This window comes from Cryptomeria japonica, unplaced genomic scaffold (genome assembly GCF_030272615.1).
Source record: "Cryptomeria japonica unplaced genomic scaffold, Sugi_1.0 HiC_scaffold_26, whole genome shotgun sequence".
NCBI lineage: Eukaryota > Viridiplantae > Streptophyta > Pinopsida > Cupressales > Cupressaceae > Cryptomeria > Cryptomeria japonica.
In genome coordinates this window covers 136,571-147,500 of record NW_026728848.1, presented here as the reverse complement: position 1 = coordinate 147,500, position 10,930 = coordinate 136,571, and the positions used below count along the sequence as shown (strand labels likewise).

The following is a 10,930-nucleotide window of genomic DNA, read 5'->3' as shown; positions in this document are numbered from 1 at the left end:
TGTGCTCCAAGGTGCGGCGTGCACGAAGTCCGAGCCCGGTTTGCCCCGGGTGCGCACCTCGCGTGCACCTTCGCCGGGGTGAGCACCTTGGTGTGCAGACCTTGGTTGGGTTGCGCGCCCTGGTGCGCACCAAGGAGCGCTCTGAAGTGTGCTCCAAGGTGCGGCGTGCACGAAGTCGGAGCCCGGTTTGCCCCGGGTGTGCACCTCGGGTGCGCACCTCGCGTGCACCTTCGCTGCGGTGGGCACCTTGGCTGGGTTGCGCGCCTTGGTGGGCACCATGCAGTGCACGAAGTCGGAGCCCGGATTGCCCCGGGCGCGCACCTCCGCCAGGGTGGGCACCTTGGTGCGCACAACTTGCCTGGGCTGCGCACCAGGAAGGGCTCAAGATGGCACCCGCGTTCCGTTTTTTTCACTATCTTTCAGAACGGAAATTTTAAAATCTCGTTTTTTTTTGCCTTTTCTGGAAATTAGTGAAGGCAGCGCATCAAAGGTGCGCAACGCTGGTGCGAACCTGGGAGCGCTCCGATGTGTGCTCCAAGGTGCGGCGTGCACGAAGTCGGACCCCGGTTTGCCCCGGGTGCGCACACCTTGGCTGGGTTGCGCGCCCTGGTGGGCACCATGGTGCGCACCAAGGAGCGCTCCGAAGTGTGCTCCAAGGTGCGGCGTGCACGAAGTCGGAGCCCGGTTTGCCCCGGGTGCGCACCTCGCGTGCACCTTCGCCGCGGTGGGCACCATGGCGTGCACGAAGTCGGAGCCCGGTTTGCCCCGGGTGCGCACCTCGCGTGCACCTTCGCCGGGGTGGGCACCTTGGTGTGCAGACCTTGGCTGGGTTGCGCGCCCTGGTGGGCACCATGGTGCGCACCAAGGAGCGCTCCGAAGTGTGCTCCAAGGTGCGGCCTGCACGAAGTCGGAGCCCGGTTTGCCCCGGGTGTGCACCTCGGGTGGGCACCTTGGTGCGCATGCCTTGCCTGGGCTGCGCACCAGGGCGGGCTCAAGATGGCACCCGCGTTCCTTTTTTTTCACTATCTTTCAAAACGGAAATTTTAAAATCTCATTTTTTTTTGCCTTTTTCTGGAAATTAGTGAAGGCAGCGCATCAAAGGTGCGCACCTCGCTGCCCACCACGGTGCGCAACGCCGGTGGGCACCCGGGAGTGCTTCGAAGTGTGCTCCAAGGTGCTGCGTGCACGTTGTCGGAGCCCGGTTTGCCCCGGGTGCGCACCTCGCGTGCACCTTCGTCGGGGTGGGCACCTTGGCTGGGTTTGCCCCGGCTGCGCTCCGAAGCGGGGTTATTGGAGCGCCGCCTCTTTTTTTGTCGGAGCGTTTGGTGGGGTTTCTCGCATTGGCTCTTCCGAGGCCCGGTTGCCACCCTGGCGCGCACGAAGTCGGAAGTAGGGTTAATTGCCCGGGTGCGCACCTTTGCCAGGGTGGGCACCTTACCTGGGCTGCGCACCAGGGCGGGCTCAAGATGGCACGCGCGTTCCGTTTTTTTCACTATCTTTCAAAACGGAAATTTTAAAATCTCCTTTTTTTTTTGCCTTTTCTGGAAATTAGTGAAGGCAGCGCATCAAAGGTGCGCACCTCGCTGCCCACCTTGGTGTGCTCTGAGGTGCGCACCCGGGAGCGCTACGAAGTGTGCTCCAAGGTGCGGCGTGCACGTTGTCGGAGCCCGGTTTGCCCCGGGTGCGCACCTCGCCTGCACCTTGGCCGGGGTGGGCACCTTGGCTGGGTTTGCCCAGGGTGCGCTCCGAAGCGGGGTTACTGGAGCGCCCCCTCTTTTTTTGTCAGAGCGTTTGGTGGGGTTTCTCGCATTGGCTCTTCCCAGGCCCGGTTGTTGGGTGCGCTCCCACCCTGGCGCGCGCGAAGTTGGAAGTTGGGTTAATTGCCCGGGCGCGCACCTTCGCCAGGGTGGGCACCTTGGTGCGCACACCTTGGCTGGGCTGCGCACCAGGGCGGGCTCAAGATGGCACCAGCATTCCCTTTTTCTCACTATCTTTCAAAACGGAAATTTTAAAATCTCGTTTTTTTTTTGCCTTTTATGGAAATTAGTGAAGGCATCGCATCAAAGGTGCGCACCTCGCTGCCCACCTTGGTGTGCTCCGAGGTGCCCACCACGGTGCGCAACGCCGGTGCGAACCCGGGAGCGCCCCGATGTGTGCTCCAAGGTGCGGCGTGCACGAAGTCGGACCCCGGTTTGCCCCGGGTGCGCACCTCGCGTGCACCTTGGTGCGCACACCTTGGCTGGGTTGCGCGGCCTGGTGGGCACCATGGTGCGCACCAAGGAGCGCTCCGAAGTGTGCTCCAAGGTGCGGCGTGCACGAAGTCGGAGCCCGGTTTGCCCCGGGTACGCACCTCGCGTGCACCTTCGCCGGGGTGGGCACCTCGGCTGGGTTGCGCGCCCTGGTGCGCACCAAGGAGCGCTCCGAAGTGTGCTCCAAGGTGCGGCGTGCACGAAGTCGGAGCCCGGTTTGCCCCGGGTGCGCACCTTCGCCGCGGTGCGCACCATGGCGTGCACGAAGTCGGAGCCCGGTTTGCCCCGGGTGCGCACCTCGCGTGCACCTTCGGCGGGGTTGCGCGCCCTGGTGGGCACCATGGTGCGCACCAAGGAGCGCTCCGAAGTGTGCTCCAAGGTGCGGCGTGCACGAAGTCGGAGCCCGGTTTGCCCCGGGTGCGCACCTCGCGTGCACCTTCGGCGGGGTTGCGCGCCCTGGTGGGCACCATGGTGCGCACCAAGGAGCGCTCCGAAGTGTGCTCCAAGGTGCGGCGTGCACGAAGTCGGAGCCCGGTTTGCCCCGGGTGCGCACCTCGCGTGCACCTTCGCCGCGGTGGGCACCATGGCGTGCACGAAGTCGGAGCCCGGTTTGCCCCGGGTGCGCACCTCGCGTGCACCTTCGCCGGGGTGGGCACCTCGGCTGGGTTGCGCGCCCTGGTGCGCACCAAGGAGCGCTCCGAAGTGTGCTCCAAGGTGCGGCGTGCACGAAGTCGGAGCCCGGTTTGCCCCGGGTGCGCACCTCGCGTGCACCTTCGCCAGGGTGGGCACCTCGGTGCGCACACCTTCTCAATGTTTTCTTGCCTTTTCTGGAAATTGGTGAAGGCAGCGCATCAAAGGTGCGCACCTCGGTGTGCTCCGAGGTGCGAACCCGAGAGCGCTCCGAGGTGCCCACGAAGTCGAAAGTCGGGTTAATTGCATTGTTTTCCCCGGGTGCGCTCCGAGGTGCGCAACATCGGCGCGCACCAAGGAGGGCTCCGAAGTGTGCTCCAAGGTGCGCACGATGGCGTGCACCTCTGGTGCGCACGATTCGGAGCTCGGTTTGACCGGGGTGCGCACACCTTGGCTGGGTTGCGCACCTTTTGTGCGCTCCAAGGTGCGCACGAAGTCGGAGCTCGGTTTGCCCCGGGTGCGCACCTTCGCCAGGGTGCGCACCTTGATGCGCACGCCTTGGCTGGGCTGCGCACCTTGGTGGGCGCCATGGTGCGCACCTTTCGTGCGCTCCAAGGTGCGCACGAAGTCGGAGCTCGGTTTGCCCCGGGTGCGCACCTTGGTGGGCGCCATGGTGCACTCCGAGGTGCCCAAGATTGGTGCGCACCAAGGAGCGCTCCGAAGTGCGCTCCAAGGTGCGCGCGAAGTCGAAAGTTGGGTTAATTGTCCGGTTTGCCTCGGGTGCGCACCTTGCGTGCACCTTCGCCAGGGTGGGCGCCTTGGTGCGCACACCTTGGCTGGGCTGCGCACCCGGGCGCGCACACCTTGGCACCCGCGTTTCCTTCATTTTAAATTTTTTTTTTTTACAATCTCTTAAGTGGGAAATTCTATAATCTCAACTTTTTTTGCCTTTTCAGGAAACTTTTGAATGGAGCGCATCATTGGTGCGCTCCGAAGTGTGCTCCAAAGCTCTCTCCAGCTGCGTGCACCTGCCCCGGCCGCGCACCCGGCCCCGCCCAGCTTCGCTCACCTGTCCCGGGCGTCTGGTGCGGAACCTTAGAGTAAGAAACATCACCGTGCACCTTGGCCAACGTGCGCGACTCGACCGAGCGCGCACTGGCCGAGGTGCACACCGATTTCACCTGGGTGCGCGCGCAGCACCTCGGGCGCACCGGGGTGCGCGCACAACGCCCGGGTTGCACCGTGGCCTGTGTGCTCGGGGCGCCTCGGGTGCGCGCTCGGTGTCGCCCCCGCGCGCGCGGTAGTGCGGGCAGCGCACCCCGGCCCGGCCCGGCCCCGACGAGAACGCAAACGGGCAAAAGGTTTATTCAAATAGCATTGCGACGCCCGGCGAAAAACTAAAAAAGGGTGCAACACCGGGACTTCCCGGGAGGTCACCCATCCCAGTACTACTCCGGCCCAAGCGCGCTTAACTGCGGAGTTCTGATGGGATCCGGTGCACTAACGCTGGTATGATCGCACCCGTTATGAGCTTGTCGCAGTGTGTACTTAGCAAACCGCGACCCACGTGCGAATCCACCCCGGCCACCCACCCCCGTCGAGGTGCACACCCTCCCTCGCGAAGTGCGCCCCGTTCGCCAAGTGTGAGCCCTGCCCGGGTGCGCGCACCTTGCTAGGGCGTCGGGTGTGCACCCGGCCCGGCCTACGTGCGTGCACCTGGAGGGGGCGTCGTGTGCGTGCAGTGTCCCGTCTGCAACGCGGTGCCCACACACCACCTCGGGCGCAACGACCTGCGCTCACATGTGGGCCGAGTGCACCTTGGTGCATGTTCGGGGCGCCTCGGGTGCACGCTCGATCTTGCCCCGGTGCACCAAGGCGCTCGGTTTGCCCCGGGTGCGCACTTGGTGCAAGGTGGGCACCCAAAATAGGGATCAAGCACCAAAACACAAGTTTCGGGATGCAAAATGGGACCCAAGGACCACAAATGCGTTCCAAGACCCATGATGGGTCCACGAGAACAAAAATGTGTTCCGAGACTTAATAAACAAATATTGGGTTTTAGGAGAAGAAACATGCTCTGATGCCCAAAACGAGAATCGACCCCGAAAAGGCCACAGGCCAAAAGTGGGATGCGAGACAAAAAAAAATGGGACCCGAGGACCAAAATTGGGTTCCCAGGTCGAAGACAGGGCAACCGGACAAGAAACGACCTCTAAGGCTCGAAATGAGTCCCGACGACTAAAACTTGACAAGAAGCACCCATCAGGCACCCAACTCGACACCCATGGGATGCCGACCCACCCGGGCTTCCACCTAGCACACCTTGGCACCCACCCACCCTCGCACCCAACCTCGCACCCAACTTAGCACCTTTGAACCCACATTGGCACTCACCCTGACCCTGGCACCTTGGAACCCACATTGGCACTCACCTTGACCCTGGCACCCACCTTTGCACTCACCTTGGGACCCACCCTGGCTCCCACCTCGGCACCCACCCAGACACCCACCTTGGTTCCTTGGCACCCACCTTGGATCCTTGGCACCCACCTCGACACCCACCTTGGCACGCAACTTGGCTACTTGCCACCCACCTTGGCTCCTTGACGCCCACCCCGACAACCACCCCGTGACCTACCCTGGCTAGGGTTGGTGCACACCCACCCTGGTGCCCACCTTGGCACCCACCCTATGACCCACCTTGGCACGCACCTTAGTACCCACCCCGTTACCCACCCTAGGACCCACCCCGTGACCCACCTTGGCCAGGGTGGGTGCCTTGGTGCGCACAACTTGCCTGGGCTGCACACCAGGGCGGGCTCAAGATGGCACCCGCGTTCCGTTTTTTTCACTATCTTTCAAAACGGAAATTTTAAAATCTCATTTTTTTCTTTTTTTTGCCTTTTCTGGAAATTAGTGAAGGCAGCGCATCAAAGGTGCGCAATGCTGGTGCGAACCCGGGAGCGCTCCGATGTGTGCTCCAAGGTGCGGCGTGCACGAAGTCCGAGCCCGGTTTGCCCCGGGTGCGCACCTCGCGTGCACCTTCGCCGGGGTGAGCACCTTGGCTGGGTTGCGCGCCCTCGTGCGTACCAAGGAGCGCTCTGAAGTGTGCTCCAAGGTGCGGCGTGCACGAAGTCGGAGCCCGGTTTGCCCCGGGTGTGCACCTCGGGTGCGCACCTCGCGTGCACCTTCGCTGCGGTGGGCACCTTGGCTGGGTTGCGCGCCTTGGTGGGCACCATGCAGTGCACGAAGTCGGAGCCCGGTTTGCCCCGGGCGCGCACCTCCGCCAGGGTGGGCACCTTGGTGCGCACAACTTGCCTGGGCTGCGCACCAGGAAGGGCTCAAGATGGCAGCCGCGTTCCGTTTTTTTCACTATCTTTCAGAACGGAAATTTTAAAATATCATTTTTTTTTGCCTTTTCTGGAAATTAGTGAAGGCAGCGCATCAAAGGTGCGCAACGCTGGTGCGAACCTGGGAGCGCTCCGATGTGTGCTCCAAGGTGCGGCGTGCACGAAGTCGGAGCCCGGTTTGCCCCGGGTGCGCCCTGGTGGGCACCATGGTGCGCACCAAGGAGCGCTCCGAAGTGTGCTCCAAGGTGCGGCCTGCACGAAGTCGGAGCCCGGTTTGCCCCGGGTGTGCACCTCGGGTGGGCACCTTGGTGCGCATGCCTTGCCTGGGCTGCGCACCAGGGCGGGCTCAAGATGGCACCCGCGTTCCTTTTTTTTCACTATCTTTCAAAACGGAAATTTTAAAATCTCATTTTTTTTTGCCTTTTTCTGGAAATTAGTGAAGGCAGCGCATCAAAGGTGCGCACCTCTCTGCCCACCACGGTGCGCAACGCCGGTGGGCACCCGGGAGTGCTTCGAAGTGTGCTCCAAGGTGCTGCGTGCACGTTGTCGGAGCCCGGTTTGCCCCGGGTGCGCACCTCGCGTGCACCTTCGTCGGGGTGGGCACCTTGGCTTGGTTTGCCCCGGCTGCGCTCCGAAGCGGGGTTATTGGAGCGCCGCCTCTTTTTTTGTCGGAGCGTTTGGTGGGGTTTCTCGCATTGGCTCTTCCGAGGCCCGGTTGCCACCCTGGCGCGCACGAAGTCGGAAGTAGGGTTAATTGCCCGGGTGCGCACCTTTGCCAGGGTGGCACCTTACCTGGGCTGCGCACCAGGGCGGGCTCAAGATGGCACGCGCGTTCCGTTTTTTTCACTATCTTTCAAAACGAAAATTTTAAAATCTCCTTTTTTTTTTGCCTTTTCTGGAAATTAGTGAAGGCAGCGCATCAAAGGTGCGCACCTCGCTGCCCACCTTGGTGTGCTCTGAGGTGCGCACCCGGGAGCGCTACGAAGTGTGCTCCAAGGTGCGGCGTGCACGTTGTCGGAGCCCGGTTTGCCCCGGGTGCGCACCTCGCCTGCACCTTGGCCGGGGTGGGCACCTTGGCTGGGTTTGCCCAGGGTGCGCTCCGAAGCGGGGTTACTGGAGCGCCCCCTCTTTTTTTGTCAGAGAGTTTGGTGGGGTTTCTCGCATTGGCTCTTCCCAGGCCCGGTTGTTGGGTGCGCTCCCACCCTGGCGCGCGCGAAGTTGGAAGTTGGGTTAATTGCCCGGGCGCGCACCTTCGCCAGGGTGGGCACCTTGGTGCGCAAACCTTGGCTGGGCTGCGCACCAGGGCGGGCTCAAGATGGCACAAGCATTCCCTTTTTCTCACTATCTTTCAAAACGGAAATTTTAAAATCTCGTTTTTTTTTTGCCTTTTATGGAAATTAGTGAAGGCATCGCATCAAAGGTGCGCACCTCGCTGCCCACCTTGGTGTGCTCCGAGGTGCCCACCACGGTGCGCAACGCCGGTGCGAACCCGGGAGCGCCCCGATGTGTGCTCCAAGGTGCGGCGTGCACGAAGTCGGACCCCGGTTTGCCCCGGGTGCGCACCTCGCGTGCACCTTGGTGCGCACACCTTGGCTGGGTTGCGCGGCCTGGTGGGCACCATGGTGCGCACCAAGGAGCGCTCCGAAGTGTGCTCCAAGGTGCGGCGTGCACGAAGTCGGAGCCCGGTTTGCCCCGGGTACGCACCTCGCGTGCACCTTCGCCGGGGTGGGCACCTCGGCTGGGTTGCGCGCCCTGGTGCGCACCAAGGAGCGCTCCGAAGTGTGCTCCAAGGTGCGGCGTGCACGAAGTCGGAGCCCGGTTTGCCCCGGGTGCGCACCTTCGCCGCGGTGCGCACCATGGCGTGCACGAAGTCGGAGCCCGGTTTGCCCCGGGTGCGCACCTCGCGTGCACCTTCGGCGGGGTTGCGCGCCCTGGTGGGCACCATGGTGCGCACCAAGGAGCGCTCCGAAGTGTGCTCCAAGGTGCGGCGTGCACGAAGTCGGAGCCCGGTTTGCCCCGGGTGCGCACCTCGCGTGCACCTTCGGCGGGGTTGCGCGCCCTGGTGGGCACCATGGTGCGCACCAAGGAGCGCTCCGAAGTGTGCTCCAAGGTGCGGCGTGCACGAAGTCGGAGCCCGGTTTGCCCCGGGTGCGCACCTCGTGTGCACCTTCGCCGCGGTGGGCACCATGGCGTGCACGAAGTCGGAGCCCGGTTTGCCCCGGGTGCGCACCTCGCGTGCACCTTCGCCGGGGTGGGCACCTCGGCTGGGTTGCGCGCCCTGGTGCGCACCAAGGAGCGCTCCGAAGTGTGCTCCAAGGTGCGGCGTGCACGAAGTCGGAGCCCGGTTTGCCCCGGGTGCGCACCTCGCGTGCACCTTCGCCAGGGTGGGCACCTCGGTGCGCACACCTTCTCAATGTTTTCTTGCCTTTTCTGGAAATTGGTGAAGGCAGCGCATCAAAGGTGCGCACCTCGGTGTGCTCCGAGGTGCGAACCCGAGAGCGCTCCGAGGTGCCCACGAAGTCGAAAGTCGGGTTAATTGCATTGTTTTCCCCGGGTGCGCTCCGAGGTGCGCAACATCGGCGCGCACCAAGGAGGGCTCCGAAGTGTGCTCCAAGGTGCGCACGATGGCGTGCACCTCTGGTGCGCACGATTCGGAGCTCGGTTTGACCGGGGTGCGCACACCTTGGCTGGGTTGCGCACCTTTTGTGCGCTCCAAGGTGCGCACGAAGTCGGAGCTCGGTTTGCCCCGGGTGCGCACCTTCGCCAGGGTGCGCACCTTGATGCGCACGCCTTGGCTGGGCTGCGCACCTTGGTGGGCGCCATGGTGCGCACCTTTCGTGCGCTCCAAGGTGCGCACGAAGTCGGAGCTCGGTTTGCCCCGGGTGCGCACCTTGGTGGGCGCCATGGTGCACTCCGAGGTGCCCAAGATTGGTGCGCACCAAGGAGCGCTCCGAAGTGCGCTCCAAGGTGCGCGCGAAGTCGAAAGTTGGGTTAATTGTCCGGTTTGCCTCGGGTGCGCACCTTGCGTGCACCTTCGCCAGGGTGGGCGCCTTGGTGCGCACACCTTGGCTGGGCTGCGCACCCGGGCGCGCACACCTTGGCACCCGCGTTTCCTTCATTTTAAATTTTTTTTTTTTACAATCTCTCAAGTGGGAAATTCTATAATCTCAACTTTTTTTGCCTTTTCAGGAAACTTTTGAATGGAGCGCATCATTGGTGCGCTCTGAAGTGTGCTCCAAAGCTCTCTCCAGCTGCGTGCACCTGCCCCGGCCGCGCACCCGGCCTCGCCCAGCTTCGCTCACCTGTCCCGGGCGTCTGGTGCGGAACCTTAGAGTAAGAAACATCACCGTGCACCTTGGCCAACGTGCGCGACTCGACCGAGCGCGCACTGGCCGAGGTGCACACCGATTTCACCTGGGTGCGCGCGCAGCACCTCGGGCGCACCGGGGTGCGCGCACAACGCCCGGGTTGCACCGTGGCCTGTGTGCTCGGGGCGCCTCGGGTGCGCGCTCGGTGTCGCCCCCGCGCGCGCGGTAGTGCGGGCAGCGCACCCCGGCCCGGCCCGGCCCCGACGAGAACGCAAACGGGCAAAAGGTTTATTCAAATAGCATTGCGACGCCCGGCGAAAAACTAAAAAAGGGTGCAACACCGGGACTTCCCGGGAGGTCACCCATCCCAGTACTACTTCGGCCCAAGCGCGCTTAACTGCGGAGTTCTGATGGGATCCGGTGCACTAACGCTGGTATGATCGCACCCGTTATGAGCTTGTCGCAGTGTGTACTTAGCAAACCGCGACCCACGTGCGAATCCACCCCGGCCACCCACCCCCGTCGAGGTGCACACCCTCCCTCGCGAAGTGCGCCCCGTTCGCCAAGTGTGAGCCCTGCCCGGGTGCGCGCACCTTGCTAGGGCGTCGGGTGTGCACCCGGCCCGGCCTACGTGCGTGCACCTGGAGGGGGCGTCGTGTGCGTGCAGTGTCCCGTCTGCAACGCGGTGCCCACACACCACCTCGGGCGCAACGACCTGCGCTCACATGTGGGCCGAGTGCACCTTGGTGCATGTTCGGGGCGCCTCGGGTGCACGCTCGATCTTGCCCCGGTGCACCAAGGCGCTCGGTTTGCCCCGGGTGCGCACTTGGTGCAAGGTGGGCACCCAAAATAGGGATCAAGCACCAAAACACAAGTTTCGGGATGCAAAATGGGACCCAAGGACCACAAATGCATTCCAAGACCCATGATGGGTCCACGAGAACAAAAATGTGTTCTGAGACTTAATAAACAAATATTGGGTTTTAGGAGAAGAAACATGCTCTGATGCCCAAAACGAGAATCGACCCCGAAAAGGCCACAGGCCAAAAGTGGGATGCGAGACAAAAAAAAATGGGACCCGAGGACCAAAATTGGGTTCCCAGGTCGAAGACAGGGCAACCGGACAAGAAATGACCTCTAAGGCTCGAAATGAGTCCCGACGACTAAAACTTGACAAGAAGCACCCATCAGGCACCCAACTCGACACCCATGGGATGCCGACCCACCCGGGCTTCCACCTAGCACACCTTGGCACCCACCCACCCTCGCACCCAACCTCGCACCCAACTTAGCACCTTTGAACCCACATTGGCACTCACCCTGACCCTGGCACCTTGGAACCCACATTGGCACTCACCTTGACCCTGGCACCCACCTTTGCACTCACCTTGGG

The 10,930-nt window shown here is 63.0% G+C and overlaps 2 non-coding genes across 2 annotated transcripts; both read right to left on the bottom strand.

Annotated features, from left to right (window-relative positions):
• Positions 1–4,283: 4,283 nt before the first annotated feature.
• Positions 4,284–4,402, bottom strand: LOC131861409 (5S ribosomal RNA). Its single transcript, XR_009360483.1, has one exon. It is a non-coding gene; the product is annotated as a 5S ribosomal RNA (ribosomal RNA).
• Positions 4,403–9,866: 5,464 nt separating this feature from the next.
• On the bottom strand, positions 9,867–9,985 carry LOC131861374 (5S ribosomal RNA). Its single transcript, XR_009360448.1, has one exon. It is a non-coding gene; the product is annotated as a 5S ribosomal RNA (ribosomal RNA).
• Between the last annotated feature and the right edge of the window lie 945 nt (positions 9,986–10,930).